This window comes from Carettochelys insculpta, chromosome 1 (genome assembly GCF_033958435.1).
Source record: "Carettochelys insculpta isolate YL-2023 chromosome 1, ASM3395843v1, whole genome shotgun sequence".
NCBI classification, from domain to species: Eukaryota; Metazoa; Chordata; order Testudines; family Carettochelyidae; genus Carettochelys; species Carettochelys insculpta.
In genome coordinates, this window is record NC_134137.1 from 318,491,064 (window position 1) to 318,510,125 (window position 19,062).

Sequence of the window (19,062 nt, forward strand, 5' to 3'; positions counted from 1 at the left end):
ACAACTTGCTTTACCTTATTGTGGATAATGGTAAAAAGTTACATTCCAGTGTTTCTAAATATAATTTCTGTAACATCCTCTTAACGTTTACATGTTTGGGAATAATACCAAGCAACAAATTGCCAATTTTTTTTTATTAAATTGAACTCTATCTGAAATATCTTTTACTTTTACTAAGTGAAACTGGTTTATTAAAAATGTTTCAAATCAGATTTAAATTTGCTGTGCATCCATCATGAGAATTTTAAAAATTATAATTTTGTGACAGACTTACTTCTGATTTTTTCAAACAGCTTTGTTGGCATACTTTTATGTATGTTGGAACAAGTAAGAACACAGTTCCTCTTTCAGAAGCTCACCACACAACTTGAGTGGAATACTTTGCTTTTCTTATGTACATAGAATTGTCAGAGGGAATTTTGAATGTGTATCAGTGGCAGATTCTTAAACCTGCTGTAAGGCTACAACCATGAGGGAAAAACCTCATAAACATTTAATATCTAATAATTTTCTACTGTAAAAATGTTCAGCAGTCAAATCTTACAGACGTGCCACTTCATGTTCTTCTGATGGGAGGGATAACTGTTGAAGTTAGCAAACACTACTAAGCCCAGGAATACATGGGCAAGTCAAATCAACACTTGTTGCACCCCTATCGAATTAAGGTTTATACTTTGCTCATTTGGTATCTGAATACCAAGACAATCTGCACCTTGCTTAGAAATCAAGTGGTATCACTGGAGAAAATGCAGAGAGTGGCTGCTTCCCAGGCCAGTTCTTCTCCCACCATAGCATCACCCAACCCTAAAAACATGAAACCTTGGTCCTTCGGTATTTAGTTCTATACATTTCCAGAACATGTACAGAGCATGCAACGAAGCTGTCACCCTCCCTTGTGCTCCTTTTTGGCATTTGAGCTCTGTTTTAAACTCAAGTGGTCACCACCAACCAAAGATACAAACCCAGAATTATGTGTATGTTCCCTTTATACATACTCTTGCCAGTGGGTCTGTCTGTGATTTTTTCCGTGCCATTTAAAGAATGCTTACAATTCTAATAGCAAATTGTATCAGTGGTGACAATGATATGAGTAGAGTTAGCAAAATGTAAAAATCTTAAATTATCTTAAATTAATCCTGCTGACTGCACTCTGAGCCCCATAATACTAAAGTGCACCTGGTAAAGCCTACAATATATGCTAGAAAACAAGCATAGCATTGCCTTTACAATTATCTTTTACCACTCTAGTCCTTATGTAATGTCGCTCAGAGTTTCCAAGAAGACTGTACACATCACCTCTGTAACAGCAGATATCTATGGGCTAAATCAAACAAAAATACATTTGGCTCCTATAGAAGTTGGAAAACCCCAACTAATTAAATCAATAAAAATAACCCCAAACAAGCCTGGTTTTGGTAGGAATAAGTATCTGTCGCTTATGTACAGCACATAATATATATGAAGTAGAAGAGCCCTTGGCCCTTATTCTAATGTCAAAAACAACAAGAAGTCTTGTGGCGCCTCATAGATTAGCAGGTTGCTTTTGCAGTTGGCCAGCCACTCACAGTCTTTGTTCAATCCTTTACTGATGGGCTACGTCTACACGTGCACCCAACTTCGAAATAGCTTATTTCGATGTTGCGACATCGAAATAGGCTATTTCGATGAATAACGTCTACACGTCCTCCAGGGCTGGCAACGTCGATGTTCAACTTCGACGTTGCTCAGCCCAACATCGAAATAGGCACAGCGAGGGAACGTCTACACGCCAAAGTAGCACACATCGAAATAAGGGAGCCAGGCACAGCTGCAGACAGGGTCACGGGGCGGACTCAACAGCAAGCCGCTCCCTTAAAGGGCCCCTCCCAGACACACTTTCATTAAACAGTGCAAGATACACAGAGCCAACAACTAGTTGCAGACCCTGTATATGCAGCACGGACCCCCAGCTGCAGCAGCAGCAGCCAGAAGCCCTGGGCTAAGGGCTGCTGCCCACGGTGACCACAGAGCCCCGCAAGGGCTGGAGAGAGAGTATCTCTCAACCCCCCAGCTGATGGCCGCCATGGAGGACCCCGCTATTTCGATGTTGCGGGACGCGGATCGTCTACACGTCCCTACTTCGATGTTGAACGTCGAAGTAGGGCGCTATTCCCATCCGCTCATGGGGTTAGCGACTTCGACGTCTCGCCGCCTAACGTCGATTTCAACTTCGAAATAGCGCCCAACACGTGTAGACGTGACGGGCGCTATTTCGAAGTTACTGCCGCTACTTCGAAGTAGCGTGCACGTGTAGACGCAGCCATGGTGTCAAATTTGCAAATGAATTGTAGCTCTGCAGTTTCTCTTTTGAGTCTGTTTTTGAAGATATTTTGTTGCAGGATGGCTACTTTTAAATCTGTTAATACAAAAAAATAAAATTCAAACAAACAAAAAAACCTTTAAAAACAGACTCCAAAGGGAAACTGCAGAGCTACAATTCATTTGAAAATCTGCCACCATCAATAAAGGACTGAATAGAGACTGGGAGTGGCAGGCGAACTACAAAAGCAGTTTCTCCTCTCTTGGTGTTCACACCTCCACATTAGCTGCTGGAAGTGGGCCACACCCTCCCTGACTGAACTGACCTCATCACCTCTGGTCTTCTTCTTGATTGGGACTCCCACCACTGTTCATAAGCCTGTATAATTAGACCTCTGCAATCGCCCTACGCTGCATCTGACAAAGCAGGTCTTTGCCCACGAAAGCTTATGCTCCAAAAAATGTTAGTCTGTAAGCCACAGGATTTCTTGTTGGTTTTGGGGATACAGATTTACATGGATACCCCTCTGATCCTGATCACACTTAGCCGGTTTTACTGACATACAACTACACCAAGTTTCACTGGTGCGAGAGGAGAATCATGTCCTCTGTTTGAAAAAAAGAATCTGGACTATGGGAAGGAAGATTCCTAGCTAAGAACTGACTTCAGCAAAGCACTTAAGCCCATGATTAAATGCATTGCTGAATCAGGCCTGAAAGGCTAAAACATACAAACAAAGAAACATTCCCTCCGACCACATCTCCTGCCACCATTCAAAAGATATGCTGATTTATTAACCCTCCTTATAAGTATCCAGAAGACAAATTCAGATTATCATGAAACATACAACTTTGTTCCTATGAGCAGATCAGCTGAGGGTGGACTACAGAGTAATTGCAAAGATTACTGCCTGCCACTGATCAGGATTTCCTGGCTTTGCTAACACACTTTTTGGACAGATCCTACAAATATGCATTACAAATATGCAGACATGACTCTGTATTTCAGCAGTCTGAACTGCAGATATTTCAGATTCATGTATCAACATTTTATCCCCACTAAAATTAGACCAAACTCATTCTACACAATATCAACATTTAAGTCCATAATGTAACTGAATTAAAAGTGATAATAAACTGAGCCCTCCAATTTCCAAAAATAAAACACATCTGTTTAAAAATCACACCCATCACACCACTCAGAAAAAGCTGAACAAAATGGAACAAATGTATCTGCTGATAGGAATAAGGAGATTTCAAAGTTGGCAGGGTCCTTTCAAAAAGAACCCTCGTCTGGATGAGCCACGTGGGAGCGAAACACGGCAATTTCAAAGAGCCGCGGTCGGCGACATGCTAATGAGTCACTGAATATGCATTTTAGCACCTCATTAGTAATCTTCGAAATGGCCATTTGCATGGCTGTTTCGAAGTTTTGTGCCAGTGTAGACACAGGCCTAGAGAGGTATCTTCAGTGCAAGAGAATACCATCACATCATCTGGAAGGAGGGTCCCTATCATGGGATGGTTTCTCTCTGCTCCATGAAACTCCCTGTTAGCTGTTCCTGTTTGCTAAGCTCCCTGGCCACTTACTAGCAGGCTTTATATAGTTCTGGCCTTCCTGATAGCCCCACCCCTTGTTTAAAGCTTGACCAATGAACAGAGGGTTATAGATCTCAAATTGTTGTTAAGAAGCTCACAGCTTCCAACTGCCGACCTTAGCACACGGTCCTTCAAACAAACAGCTCAACACCTGTATCTCCAAACAAACAACACAAGCTCAGCACACACTATCTTTCACGCAATCAACAAGTAACCACCAGCACACACCACAGACAGCCACTTACCTCAAGAGTCCCATAATCACTCCACCTTCACCCGGAGAACTCCCCTACGAAACTCCCTGTTTGTGTCTCTGTGAACTATGCAAGGATGCAGTTTTCAAAAGGATCTAGATCCATGATTCTAAAGTTTTTTTTTTATGGCTCACTTGAAAATTGCAGAGGGTATCAGCAGACAACTAATGATCTTTCCAAATGTTGTCTGTAGCATTAGCAAAGTATTACAAAGCACTCTGTAAAAAAGTGCTGTATAAAAACCTCTTAATAATAAATGGGTTTTGTTCTACATACTAAAGCACACAATTCTAATTTGAATATCAGTAGGGATCTCTTCCCTGCCACAGCGCCCACTGAGCTGAGACCAGGCCCACTGACAAGGGGGGACTGTGGATGGGGATGAAAGGGGAAGTTACCCCACTGGGCATGGCATTTCAAAGGGGCCCAGAGCTCCAGCCAACACTGCTAATTTGGCAGGAGCAGCAGCTGGAGCCCTGTGTCCCTTCTGAAGTGGCATGGCAGCACTGCTCTGGCTGCATCAGCTGGGAGAGAGTGGGAGAGCAGGCAGAGTCACAATCTGGGCAGTGCTGAGAACTGACTGCCCTTGAGCACGTCCCTTCCGCTCTTGGGCATGCTCCTTCTGGGGTGCAGAGCCAGGTCCCCTGCCCATCTTGCCCTGGAGCCCACGGCAGCTGTCAGCCCCACTGGCTGGGACCAGAAAGGAGGGCTATCTCCCTCCCTCCCCTCCCCACCGAGCAACCACAGCCTTGGGAGTTGAGGAAAGTCGCCTCTTTCTCTGGCCACTGTATCTGCAAATCACCAGTTCCCCTTATCTCCTCTTATCATCCCGCTGCTCCCTCCCACTACTTCCTGTTCCCCCTGAAGGCCACCACCTCACCTTATTTGTGAAGCCACATGGTCCAGGGCCTTGGCACCTAAGTAGTGGAGCTATGCCTGAGGCCACTAGTTAGGTGGGCACCCTTCATTCTTTCATGCAGAGCAGCCAGGTGTGCACTTTAGAGGGAACTATCCAAAGACAACTGATGATGTCAAACCACCTCTGACTTAGACCTCATTGACTTGTACAAGTGTCTGTTGGCATGGTTTAAATTGTACAATTGGGGCCCGAGTTAAAAAAAAAAAAAGATTTACCTTAATCCCAAACTCATTCCTTACTAGCATGTTTACTACATTGAAAATTAGTGGTTTGTTAGTTGCACCATTCCAGAACTGACCACTCTACACAGGACTTACACTTTCTGCTGCACCAAGGAAAACAGTCTTGTTTAAAAGTGGGAGAAAGTAGTTTTCTGCTATTATTAAAATCTGTTGTTTATTGGGCTTTGGGCAATTTCTTGTTATGTCAGGAATCATGAAAAGCCAAGGCCAGGCATACCTGTACACGTACTTTTTCCTACCCTGTGAACACTGCTCAGTCTTTGAAGAAGTGCTGTACTCTTGTTAGTTTTGTTCTGAAGGTTCTTTTGAGGGAAGCTCCCGTAAGCAGTGTGACAATCTGCGCTCTGTCTTAATCTCTATAACTACAGTCGATTCTAAGGGCAGAGTTACTTCCAGGGCACTCGAACTGCAGTGTGTTTTGACCCAGATTCCTCAAAAATGATGATGGCTTGCATGCAGTTTGACCTCTTCTTTTTAAGGACAAGGATATATAATGTAAATAAAACAAGTTATGCTAAAAATAATACCCAGACTTTGCTTATATGATTTTCTCTTCAAGAATGTACAAAGTATTATGCTCATCTGTTTTTTTCTCATAGTAAAACTACTCTTCTTTACAATGGATGAAGGTTTCTACAAAAAGTATTTTAACATACTTTGTGGAAGAAGAGCAAGGAAGGAATATAAAGTAGGTTTGTTTGTTTTTTTCTTGAAGATGTGGAGAGAAGGATTCCAACACACTAAATAAACAGTCACCCATCCCACACTAAACACCCACAAACAATTTGTTTTACTGAATTAGTATTCCAATAGACTACTCATCCCAGTGCAAAAATTATACAAATATGCCCACACAGACATTGTAGTTAAATAAGACCTCCCTACTCATTCAAGGCAGGCATAATAATAAAGCTCCTCAGCTCTTTAATTCACTCCCTCTGCAAATGAGTGGGAGACATGAGCTATGTCTCAGGCCTAGAGTGCCCAGGACACAATTCAAATCCCACTTACACCAGTGGAGGGCCCTGGTTCAGCAAAGCCCTTAATTACATATTTAACTTTAAGCATGTACTTAAGTTGATCCCTTTTTAGCCAATCATACAAGAAAGTGCTTATGTGTGTAGTAGGTGTGAGGCGAAAGCTGAAATAGCTACATAGTAATGTATTGTTACACCAGGGTAAATAGGGTTGCCAGGCATCCAACTTTCTACTTGAATACCTGGTCAAAAAGAGACTCTGGCAGCACCAGTTAGCACTGCTGACCAGGCTATTAAATGTCTAGTTGGCAGCACAGCAGGTCTAACAAAGGCTCCCTGCCTGCCCTGTCTCCACGCAGCTCCTAGAAGTGGCAGCGTGCTTTTCCTGACTGTGCAGTTCCTGGAACCAGGGACAATGAAAGCTGTGAGGGACAGCGCCTGTGGACAAGGATAATGTATGAAATTCCGGTCACTTCTGTGCCTAAGGGCTGCAGACACACACCAGGCACTTCCAGCAGCTTCCTAAGGTAAGCACTGCCTGGAACCCACACTCAAAACAGCCACCCACCCCCAGCCCTTTGGCCCAGTCCCGAGCCACCTTCTGCACCCAAACTCACTCCTGTAGGCTGCACTTCACACCCACCCACCCTGCTCCAGCTTGAACCTCTTCCTGCACTTTGAACCCCTCCTCCCTAGTCCCCAGTGCCTGCATAACAACCCATTAACCCAGCCCAGTGAAAATGAGTGAGTGAGTGTGAAGGAGAATAGGTAATGGGGCAGGAGGTGGGAATGAACATGGGCAAAGCCTCAGAGAAAGGGTAGAGCAGGGGTGGGCCCTCAGGGCAGGGGTAGAGTAAGCTTGTGTGGGTTTTGTGTGATTAAGCAGTTGGCAGCCCTAAGTGTAAGTGAGATCAAATTTTGGCCATAAAGATCATCCTTGCAAGTATGGTAAACCCTCAATATAACAGACTAATGGGGGAAGGGTGCATGTTAAAAGAGAAAGTTCCTTATATCTGAGGGTTTCCTCAGTTTCCCAGCTCTTTTCCTCTTGGCACTGCAGCTCCCTGGTGACTCCTGCAGGTCGCAGCAGTGCTCTGCCCTGAGACTGGCAGCTCCTCCGGCTCTGAGTCACCCACGTTCCACCCTGAGTGCAGGGGCTTGTCCTGGTTCTGAGCCACCTGCACTCAGGGCAGAGTGTGTGTGTGGGGGCTCCTCAGGCTCTGCATCCCAGGAGCCGCGGGGAGGGGCTGCAGCTCTCCCAGCCGCGGTGTAGTGGTGGTGGGGGACCAGTAGAGCTGGTGGCCACTCTCCCAGCCATGGCCAGGGACCCCACAGCTACAGCGATCCCAGCCGTGGCCAGGGAACCTGCAGCTGCAGGGATCCCAGTCGTGCAGCAGGGGAGGAGGAGGAGGAGGTGGTCGGGGATAGGGAGAGAGACCTGGTGCCGGCTCTTCTCCCAGCTGCAGCCAGTGATCCTGCAGTGGTGGTGGATCTCTCAGTTGCAGTGAGGAACCCTGCAGCTGCAGTGATCCCAGCCATGGGAGGTCGTGGGACCTGGTGGTGGTGGCTCTCCCAGCCATGTCCAGGGACCCCACAGCTGCAGCAATCCTATATTCTTTGAGAGGAGGATAGCGGACATCTGTTATTGCCAATGTCCAGCAAAATGGTGTCTGCCATGTCGAGGGTTTACTGTAACTTTAAGCTTAACTGAAATGCCCATATTTGTCATGCTGCTACTCTACAGTGAGTGACCTAAACTTTCACTTCAGCTTCTACTTGGCAGGGGAGGATTCTTTGGGTCAGTCTGAGTCTCCTGTTTAGCTACTTCTTAGTTCTGTTAGGACTGATAACAATAGCAAGAACACATTTTCTGGGACATTATATCAGTAGAGTTTCCAACTTTCTCCTCCCATATAACCTAACACCCTTGTCACATCCTCCACCCTGCTCCTCCTCTGAGGCCCCAGGCTTGCCCCACTCCTTTTCTGAGCTCCTGCACCCTGATCACTCCATCCCCCCATCACCCACCTCATAGAACAGGAAGGGACCTAGGGAGGGCATTGGGACCACTCCCCTACCCTCTTGGTAGGGTAGGCACCATCCCAGACATATTTTTAAATGTATTTGCCCCAGACCTCTAAATGGCCCCCTCAAGGACTGAATTCACAACACTGGGTTTAGCAGGGGGAAAAAACTAGTCTTACGATTATAAGGCTCAGGTTGGCCAAAGACTCCCAGACACCTGATTCAAAAAGTATACTCTCCCACTGCTCTTGTTAATAGTCACCTGGCTGAGGCAGGAAATTGGAGTGTGGGGGATGTGAGAGCTCTGGCTGGTGCCGTGGGCTGTGATATGGGTCAAGAGCTAAGGGATTTGGAGTGTAGGAGGGGATGCTGGGTTGAGGGTTGGCATTTAGGGTGTATGAGAGCCCTGGCTGGAGGTGCATGCTCTGGCACAGGGATGATGGGGCTCTGGGTTGGGATGGAGGGATTTGAAGTCTGGAAGGGAGATCAGAGCTGGGAAAGAAGCTGGGGCATGAAGGGGTGTGCAGACTCTGGATCAGAGCTGGTAATGGGAGGTTTGATGTGCAGGAGGTTGGCTCCATGCTGAGATCAAGATGATCAGAGGGAGGGAGAGAGGGCTGAGACATGTGGTTGGGGCACAAGAGGAGATCGAAGGTGCAGACTCTAGGTGGTGCATAACTCAAGCAGCTCTTGGGAATAGCAGCATGTTTCCACTCTCATGCCTAGGTAAAGGCAAGGTCTGACAGCTCTGTGCGCTGCTCCTTCCACAAGCACTATCCCTGCAGCTCCCTTTGGCTGCACTTCTTGGCCACTGGAAGCTGCAGAACTGGCACACGGGGCAGGGTCAGCATGCAGAGCCCCCATCTGCCCCTCCATGTAGGAGCCAAAGGAGGGCATGTTGTTGTTTCTAGGAGCTGTATGGAGCTAAGAGAGGCAGGGAGCCTGTCTTAGCCCTGCTGCAACATACAATAGACTTTTAACAGCCAGTCAGCACTGCTGCCCATAGCTGACAGGGTCCCTTTTTGACTGCGCATTCTGGTCAAAAACTGGACACCTGGTCACCCCAGACATCAGCATGCTTCTAAGTTACGTGACATGCCCACAAAGAGTAGAACTGGAATGAATGTAAGAGCCTGCAGAGATCTTGGGTGAAATCCTGGCCCCATCAACGAAAAAGGGAGTCTTGCCATTGACATCAGTGGGGCCAGGTTTTTGTCCCAATATCTAATTAAATTAAGGAGCGGACATGTGAATCTCTGAACAAAGGAAAACTGAAAATAATCTAAAACAATGAAAAAGAATTAAGCAAAGAGTTTAGAAATTAGAGGCACATAACTTCACTCAGCCAAATAGAATAATTTATCTTTCCTCAACTAATTTAATTCTTCTAGTTACATTTTCTTGGACTTTATTTTTGTTTTTCTTCACCTCACATCCAACCATGAAATGGTGCCATGTTGACTCAGTATTTGTGCTGAAGAGCTATTAGATACATTTTCAAAACCATTTATCAAGCATCAATATTTATAATTAGATGTGGCTGATTTTTGGCCATGAACATTTAGCTGATTCACGAGAAGATATCAGTCTGTCTACAAGAAGATCTGAGTGATAGACAGTGTAAAACCACTGAAATCTGTAATAATTATTTACAATTAGGGCTGTCAAACAGTATAAATTTAATCATGATTAATTGCACAATTAAAAATTAATTGTGATTAGTCATGCAATTAATTGTGAAATTAAACAATAACAGAATACCATGTATTTAAATATTTTGGATGTTTTCTACTTTTTCAAATATATAAATTTCTACTGCAACACAGAATATAAGATATAGAGTGGTCACTTTATTTTCATTACAAATATGTGCATTGTAAAAACAAAAGAAATATTATTTTTCAAATCCTCATTACAATTACTGTGGCACAATGTGTTTCTCGTGGAAGTTGAACTTGCAAATATAGAATTATATATTAAAAAACTTCATTCAAAAATAAAATTATGTAAAACTTCAGAGACTACAAGGCCACTCAGTCTTACTTCTTCTTCGTTCAAGTACTCAAACAAGTTTGTTTACATTTGCAAGAGATAATGGTGCCCACTTCTCGTTTACGTCACCTGAAAGTGAGAATAGATCTTTGTATGGCACTGTGGTAGTCAGCATGGCAGGACATTTATTAGCCAGATGTGTAAAATTTTTATATGCCCTTTCATGCTTCAACCACCTTTCCAGAGGACGTGTCCACGCTGATGACAGCTTCTGTTCCATAATGATCCAAAACAGTGTGAACTAATGCATGTTCATTTGAATAATCTGACTCAGATGCCACCAGGTAAAGACAGATTTTCTAGTTTCCCCATCAGAGTCTTGTTCTTTTAAGATATCTGAAAGCACCTTGTCCTCATATTTTGGAAGGCACTTTAGATTCTTAATCTTGGGTCAAGTGCTGTATCTTTCTTCAAAAATCGCAGAGTGCTGTACTTCTTTGTATTTGGTTAAATTTTCAGTTAAAATATTAACATGAACAACACGAGCTACATCATCATCTGAGACTGCTAGAATATGCAATATATAGTAGAATGTAGGTAGAACAGATTAAGAGGCATACTATTCTCCCCCACAAAGAGTTCAGTCATAACATTTATTAATGCATTATTTTTATTGAGTATCACCAGCATGGACAGATGTCTTCTGGAATGGTGGCCGAAGCATTAAGGGGCACATATATGTTTAGCATATCTGTCATTTATATACTTTGCAAATATAATAAAGTGAAATAAACTATCCAAAATATTTAACACATTTCTATTTGGATTCTACTGTTTAACAGTGGAATTAAAATTTTGATTAATTGTAATTCATTTTAATCATGTTTCATTTTTGAGTCAATCGCGTGAGTTAACAGCCCTATTTACAATGAATTGGAAAATTCTCAAATATTAAATACTTTATCAAATAGATCAAATTTTGAAAACCATTTATTTTGCTAATGTATAACTATAAAGGCTATACAAACCATATCATTATTATATTTCATTCAGGATTAGAGCTGTATTGTGCCAAAAAAGCAATACGAACACACATGAAGACATGGTGATTACCATGAAGGGTCAGCAGTTCCATATGAATTACCTCAAGGAAGTCATTCCTGTAGCAGGGAATATACTAGTCAAGTCAGAATGTATTTAAATGAAATGTGACTGATTAAATTCGAAGAATTAATCAGTTTCAGCACTGGAAGTGATCATCTGGTGCCAGTCCTTTACTAAAATTAATCCCTCTACTGGTTCTTCTCTTAAGATTTCCTTCTGAAATCTCTCTAGCCTTTGGAAAAATTCAAACTAATCAACCTTTTTGTAACACTCGCTTTAATCAGAGCACTAAACACGCACTTTACAGCTCAAAATGGAGACTGAATGCGCTGCAAGGACACTGCTCCACTTAGTCTATTTTAACCATTCCTACCATTCCTTAAATTCTAGCATTACTCCTGAACCCTTCAGAACGGGCATGTAAATTATGGCTGTTCAAAAATGCAAACAAGGCAATTGTTATGGCTCCCACTGCCACCATGTCATGGCTCCTTCCCCACTCTAGCAAGATAAATGCAGAAGTGGGGGCCAGCAAAAGTACCTCCAAAACCTTATTTACCAGGTTTTGGTATAAACTTCCCCTCCAAAATCCTAAAAAACCTTAGATTTTGGGGATAAAATTTGCTGCCACCACCCAAGTAATAATAAGGGAACCAGGGAGAGACTACTTGAGAAATTTTAGTCCCAGAAGTAAAAACCAGGACACAAACATTAACCAGTACCAGGTTAATAAAAAGAAAGAACTTTTATTATTACAACAATATTTGTGTTGCAAACCTTATGACTAGATGGAAGAGTCACAAAGTAAAACACATGGGGATTCTCCACCATGGGCCTAGAACTTAGTTACAAGAGAGTAAAAGAACATTTCTAAAAAGTGCACAGACATTAGATTCCACTTCCCAAACCATAAAACAATAAAGTCTAACAGATCTATCTAAACTTTACCCTACTTACAGAAGATTAGAGAGCCTGTTTTTGGAGAGAGATATTCTGCGTCTCTCTCCCTCATGGCTGCAAAGAAGAAGAAAGAACAGAGAACAGAAGAGGGAGGAGCCAAAATTCAATTCTTAACTACATTCCTATAGGCCAAGCCCACCTGGCTAAGGAGGTTAACCCTTTTACTCCCAGGCTGCTGGCTAATCCTCATGATCATGACAGCATTGGTATGAATATTCAGTGCCTCATTTGTATAACTGCAGCCACCCGGCCCATTGAAGGTGCTGATGTCGAACTAAAAAAACTGTGTAGCCAGGGTTCCTTCGAAAGGGTGCCCCAATTTTGAAAGCACCCTTCTTCCCAAATGTCTTGTGAAATAGCACTTAGGTATTCGAAACATAGCCTGCACACACAACACTTATTCCGAAATAGCACCTATTTAAAAATAATTATTTCAAAATAAGCACTATCCCACATATCGGCTACGTCTACACTAGCCCCAAACTTTGAAATGGCCACGCAAATGGCCATTTCGAAGTTTACTAATGAAGCGCTGAAATGCATATTCAGCGCTTCATCAGCATGCGGGCGGCCGCGGCACTTCAAAATTGACGTGCCTCGCCGCCGTGCGGCTTCTCCCAATGGGGCTCCTTTTCGAAAGGACCCCGCCTACTTCGAAGTCCCCTTACTCAATAACAAAACAAAAAGCAGTCAAGTAGCACTTTAAAGACTAGCAAAATAGTTTATTAGGTGAGCTTTTGTGGGACAGACCCACTTCTTCAGACCATAGCCAGACCAGAACAGACCTCAATATTTAAGACACAGAGAACCAAAAACAGTAAGCAAGGAGGACAAATCAGAAAAAGATAATCAAGGTGAGCAAATCAGAGAGTGGAGGGGTGGGGGGGAAGGTCAAGAATTAGATTGAACCAAGTATGCAGACGAGCCCCTATAGTGACTCAGAAAGTTCCCATCACGATTTAAACCATGTGTTAATGTGCTGAATTTGAATATAAAAGTCAGCTCGTCCACTTCTCTTTCCAAAACAGTGCGATAATTCCTCTTCAGTAACACACATACGTTTAGGTCATTGACAGAATGCCCCATTCCATTAAAATGTTGACTAACTGGTTTGTGGATCTGGAGTGTTTTGATGTCTGTTTTGTGCCCGTTGACCCTTTGTTTAAGGGAGGTAGAAGTTTGTCCAATATACAAAGCATCTGGGCATTGTTGGCACATGATGGCATATATGATGTTAGTAGAGGAGCATAAGAAAGTGCCTGTGATTCTGTGAGTAACCTGGTTAGGTCCAGTGATGGTATTTCCAGAGAAGATATGTGGACAAAGCTGGCAGCGGGCTTTGTTGCAGGGAAAGGTTCCAGGACTGGTGTTCCTGGGGTATAGACTGTGGCTGTTAGTGAGGATCCTCATGAGGCTGGGAGGTTGTCTGTAGGAGAGAACAGGCATGTCACTCAGGGCCTTCTGGAGTGTAGCATCCTGATTAAGAATAGGTTGTAGGTCTTTAATAATTCATTGCAGTGGTCTGAGTTGGGGGCTGTAGGTGATGACCAGTGGTGTTCTGTTCTTGGCTTTTTTGGGCTGATCTTGGAGTAGTTGGTCTCTGGGTATTCGTCTGGCCCTGTCTATTTCTTTTTTTACTTCTCCTGGTGTGTAATTCAGGTTTATGAATATTTGGTAAAGTTCTTGTAGTTTTTGGTCTCTGTCAGTTAGATCAGAGCAAATGCAATTGTACCTAAGAGCTTGACTATAAACAATGGATCTAGTCACGTGTGCAGGATGGAAACTAGAAGGGTGTAGATAAGTATAGCGATCAGTAGGTTTTCGGTACAGTTTGGTACTGATCAGGCCATCCTTGATTAGTACTGTTTTAGTTCTCTGTGTCTTAAATATTGAGTCTGTTCTGGTCTGGCTATGGTCTGAAGAAGTGGGTCTGTCCCACGAAAGCTCACCTAATAAACTATTTTGCTAGTCTTTAAAGTGCTACTTGACTGCTTTTTGTTTTGATAGTGTATAGACTAGCACGGCTTACTCTTTGTTCTTATTCAATAAGGGGACTTCGAAGTAGGCGGCGTCCTTTCGAAAAGGAGCCCCGTCAGGACGAGCCGTGCAGTGGTGAGGCGCGTCAATTTCGAAGTGCCGTGGCTGCCTGCATGCTAATGAAGCGCTGAATATGCATTCAGCGCTTCGTTAGTAAACTTTGAAATGGCCATTTGTGTGGCCATTTTGAAGTTTGGGGCTAGTGTAAACACGGCCATTGGTTGCAGCTAAACAGAATTCCGCTCTCCTATTTTGTTTCAGGAATAAGGGTTCTTTTGAAAATGGGGTTTGTTTTCAAAGGAACCCCATCTACAAGGCTGTTTTCGCTTCCAGAAAAGCCTTTTCCAGAAGCACGATCATATGAGAATATGCAAATGAGGCGTGAGATATGTAAAACCACTTCATTTGCATTTTGATGTTGCTTATTTGCATTTCACTTCCAAAAGTGAAATGCAGTGTAGCCGTAGCCCTGACCAGCACCTGTTTTGAAATAGTTATTTCAAAAAGGGCACTATTCCTCCTGCAATGAGGTTTACTGATTTCAAAATAAGGCACCTGCTATTTTGAATTTATTTTGAAATAGCGTGTGCATAGTGTAGATGACAGCAAAGTTATTTCAAAATAGCAGTTGTTATCTGGAAAAAACTTGGCTGTGTGGCTGCAGCCTAAGAGTCCTTCGAGTTCATGGTTTATACCTAAAACTTCAGCAGTTAACTGACCAATACAGAATCTGTAACAATGACTTGTGGTATAGCATTATTTTTGTATGTACTTGGATTTGGGAGGAAGAGAGGATGCTTTCATAGCATCACAGCCTTATATAATAGATAGAGCTAAGGTTTAAAGGCAGTATTAATGGAGTTATCTACATAGCTCCAACACATTGCTTGAAAAGTTTATTACATGAGTTCTCGAAAGAAATAGATGGAATTTGTATGAGCAGTAATAAAAGACGATCATTTCAACACTATGCTCCCAATAGTAATGATTCAGAAAAGTTATGCAGAAAAGTGAAAATCATTCTATTCTCTGAGGCTGTGTCTACACGGGAGCCCACCTTTGAAAGGGCAAAACCAAAAGCCAGGAATCGAACTCCCGGTGTCCGAAAGTGTACGACCAAGTGGCAAAGGCGGATTGCAAGTCCAACACCCTCTTTTGACAATCTGTCCTCTTTTTTCAGAAGGGAACTTCCACATGGGTACAAGCACTCTTTCGAAAGAAGGGAGGTGGAGACGCCGTGGATGGGGTTGCATGGCTGCCAAGACCTTCCGTGACCCACAGCCAGCCACTTCCCTAAAGGGCTCCCCCAGCTCCCCCGCCCTGCATGAGCAGAGGTCTGCCGAGCTGCCAGCAGCAATGCAGACCCCAGTGCAGCAGCACCATGGCGGACAACACCCTGCTCTTCGCACTGGATGCAGACATCGTGGACACTATTGCCCACCTCATCCACACGGTCACTGCATCCACCCCCCCATGCCTGCACCCCATCCCCGGGTACCTCGGGGCCCATACAGCCAGCCCAGCAGTTCAGACTGGTGGTAGCGACTGGTACTGGGGCAATGGGACGATGCCATGTGGTTGTAGAACTTCTGTATAAGCCAGGACACTTTCCACTAGCTATGCCACTGGCTGACACCCTCATTGAGGCACCAGCACACCACCATGCAGCCTGCTCGCCCCCTTGAGAAATGGGTCGCGATTGTGATACAGAAGCTGGCCACCCCAGACTCCTACTGCTCAGCGGGGCACCAGTTCAGGGTCAGCAAGGCCACCATCGGAGTGGTCCTCATGGAGGTAAGCTGGGCCCAGGGCACACCCCCAGTACAGGGTGGGGAGGGGGCCCCTGGGCATGGGGTCCCCTGGGGCTGCTGGCCAGGAGGGAGCACAGGGACCCCCGGGGGGCTGTTGGCTGGGAGGGGACACAGGAATCCCCTGAGGCTGCTGAACGGGAGGCAGTGTGGGGGGCATGCTGGCCGGGAATGCCCTGCTGCATCCTCACAAGAGCACATGGCTTCCCTCCCATGCAGGTTGTCTCCACCATAAATGCTATGTTCCTGCACCGGGTCATCCGTGTCAGGGATCTGGACACCATCATTGGGGGTTTCTCCTCATTGGGGTTCCCAAACTGCTTCAGCGCCCTGGATGGGATGCACATCCCCATCCGCCACACAGCGCCAACCACTATATCAACTGGAAGGGCTACCACGCTGTAGCTCTCCAGGCCCTGGTGGATCACAAGGGCCGATTCATGGACATCTACATGGGCTGGGCAGGCAAACCCACAACACTAGGTTCTTCCGCTATTCCGGCCTATGCCAACATATGGGAGCTGGTGCCTTCATCTCCCAGCGGGAGCTGGTGGTTAGGGACACTACTATGACACTGTGCATGGTTGCGGATGCAGCATATCCCCTACTGTTGTGGCTGATGCAGCCCTATGCCAGCCATCTCAACCCCAGCTGGGAGACCTTCAACACCCACCTCAACCAGGCCTGGTATGTGGTTGAGCAGGCCTTTGGGGGCCTCAGAAGGGGCAGTGGGTGTGCCTCCTCATCGGCCTCAATGTCAGGGTGCGCAACGTCCTGCAGGTGGTGGGCACCTGCTGTGCCCTCCACAACATAGTGGAGGGCAAGGTGGATGCCCACATCTGGGGTGGGTGGCTGAGGCTGCTGGAGGGTTCAAGCAGGTGGCCACTGTCACCAGTCACCAGGTGAACCGTGATGGGTTCCAGATCCAGGAGGGTCTCCAGGTGAACCTCACCCCTGGGCTGCACTGACCCCCCCGGTGCTCACCCCTCACTGTCCTACCTTGCATCCACGCCCCCCACCACATGCACCACCACAGCCACCACCACCATGCTTGTGCCTCCTGCTGACAAGACCACGGAACACAAGCATTGGTGTGTAATAAACCTTTATGACCATGAACCACAACCCAGCGCCTGTGCAAATGTGCAACTATTTACAATGAGGGGGTGGGGGGCCAGCCATGTATGTTGTGTGATGGGCCCTGAACTGGGAAAGTGCAGGGAGGGGCCTGAACTGGGAGGGTCACTCAGGGACAGGGATTGCAGGCTGAAAGCCTAGTTAGCCCTGGGATCCTCTTCCCCACCCCTCAGGTGCAAGCTGCGCGGCAGGGCTGGGATGAGGTGGGGAGCACTGGAAGGTAGGGGCATTGGGGGATGTCAGTGGGGACATCGGTGTGGGATGGGGCTTGCGCCTCTGTGGGGGGGGGGCAGGGGACCCTGTGGGTGGACCTCTCTGGTGGGCCCTGCACGGAGGGGGGGCTGCATGGAGGTTCAGGTGGGTGGGTGGCGGGCGGGGGAGTGGCTGCATAGAGGGCCAGGAGCCAGGCTGCTTTGCCCATGTGCTCCTGCAGGGTCCCATGGATGCCCTCCAGGTGGGACATCAGCCAGTCCCATGCCTCCCTCTGCCATGCCAGATCAGCCTCTTACAACCAGAGGCGCTGCTCAGCCAGCTTGGCCTGACAGAGGCTAGCGGTGTCATTCCTCGTGCACCACTGCAGTCTCCAGCTGTGGACATGGCACATCAGGGCCGCTGGAGGTGCTTGGCCCCTGTTCACAGCCTCGGGGGGGCTCTCGGAGACCACCGAGGCCGATGGGCTGTGCGGGCCCTTGATTGCTGCACCTGGAAGGGGAGACAGATGGTGTGTCAGTCCCCGACGAAGACCACATCACCCCATCCCCCTGGGACCCCATCCCTTCATCTCCCCAGGACCCCGTCCTCCTATTCCCCCTGGTGGCTCATCCCTCCAAACCCCAGGGGCCCGGGCGTGGTGGGTGCGGCACCCGTGTGTCGTTGGGTGTGCACACGTGTTCCCCCTGGGTAGGACCATCCCCAGATGTGGGCCAGCCTGTGTATGTCCCACTGTGCATCTAGATGCCCAGAACTGTTCATGGGTCTGCGTGCTGGGTAGTGCAGGCAGGCACCAGGGGCGTGCCATGGGCCACGGCCGGCTGGGGTGTCTGGCCCTGGGCCTGCGGGCCTGTGTGTGGCACACTGGCGGCTGTGCCGCCCCTTCCTTACCAGCCCGGGCACCAGCCCTACCATGCACTTACCGGGGGGGAGGGGGCAGGTCCCTCGATGATGTCTGGTGAGGCCCAGCTCCCCATGGCCCAGCTGGATGACCACAAGGGAACATCAACGATGAGGTCACCCTCCTCACTGGACCAGTCCTGGGTAATGTCCACCTCCTGGCTCAGGTTGGCTGGTCCTGGCTCTCCGAGCCCCTCCAGATTGGGTTGGTCTGCAGAGGGGTCCCAGACCACTGGGGTTGGGCAGCTATCCCAGGGTCCCAGGATGGAGTGGAGCTTCTGGAAGTAGGGGCAAGAGGTGGGACTTGCCCCGAGCACTCGGCCTCATTCTGGACCCAGGCATAGCACTGATGGAGCTCATTTACTTTGCTCTGGACTTGGTCCAAGGTCTGGTCTGGGTGGCCAGGGTTGGTCAGTCCCCAGGCTAGCGGGCGAAGGCTGAGGTGTTTCTCCGCTTGACCCCCATCTCCCAGAGGATATCTTCTTCTTTCCAGAGACCTAGGAGGTCTCAGAGTTTGGGCTCCGTACAGTAGTGGGCCCTTTTTTTCTCTCCGGGGTGGGCTCCTGGGAACTATGTGAGGACTTTGAGGGGGGACCCTGG

The 19,062-nt window shown here is 46.6% G+C and overlaps 1 protein-coding gene across 3 annotated transcripts in view; it reads right to left on the reverse strand.

The window, feature by feature from the left end:
* The window catches only part of SLC16A7 (solute carrier family 16 member 7), a 176,457-nt gene that overhangs the window by 84,295 nt on the left and 73,100 nt on the right, over positions 1-19,062 (reverse strand). Inside the window, exons 1-2 of one of the 3 annotated variants that reach the window (XM_075013908.1) lie at positions 2,302-2,365; positions 1,566-1,588 (exon numbers count right to left, since the gene is read on the reverse strand). The exons of the other annotated variants lie outside the window; for them this stretch is intronic. The gene's annotated coding sequence lies outside the window, so the exon portion shown is untranslated. Of the gene's footprint in view, positions 1-1,565; positions 1,589-2,301; positions 2,366-19,062 lie in introns of those variants that run through there. 3 annotated transcript variants of the gene reach the window in all.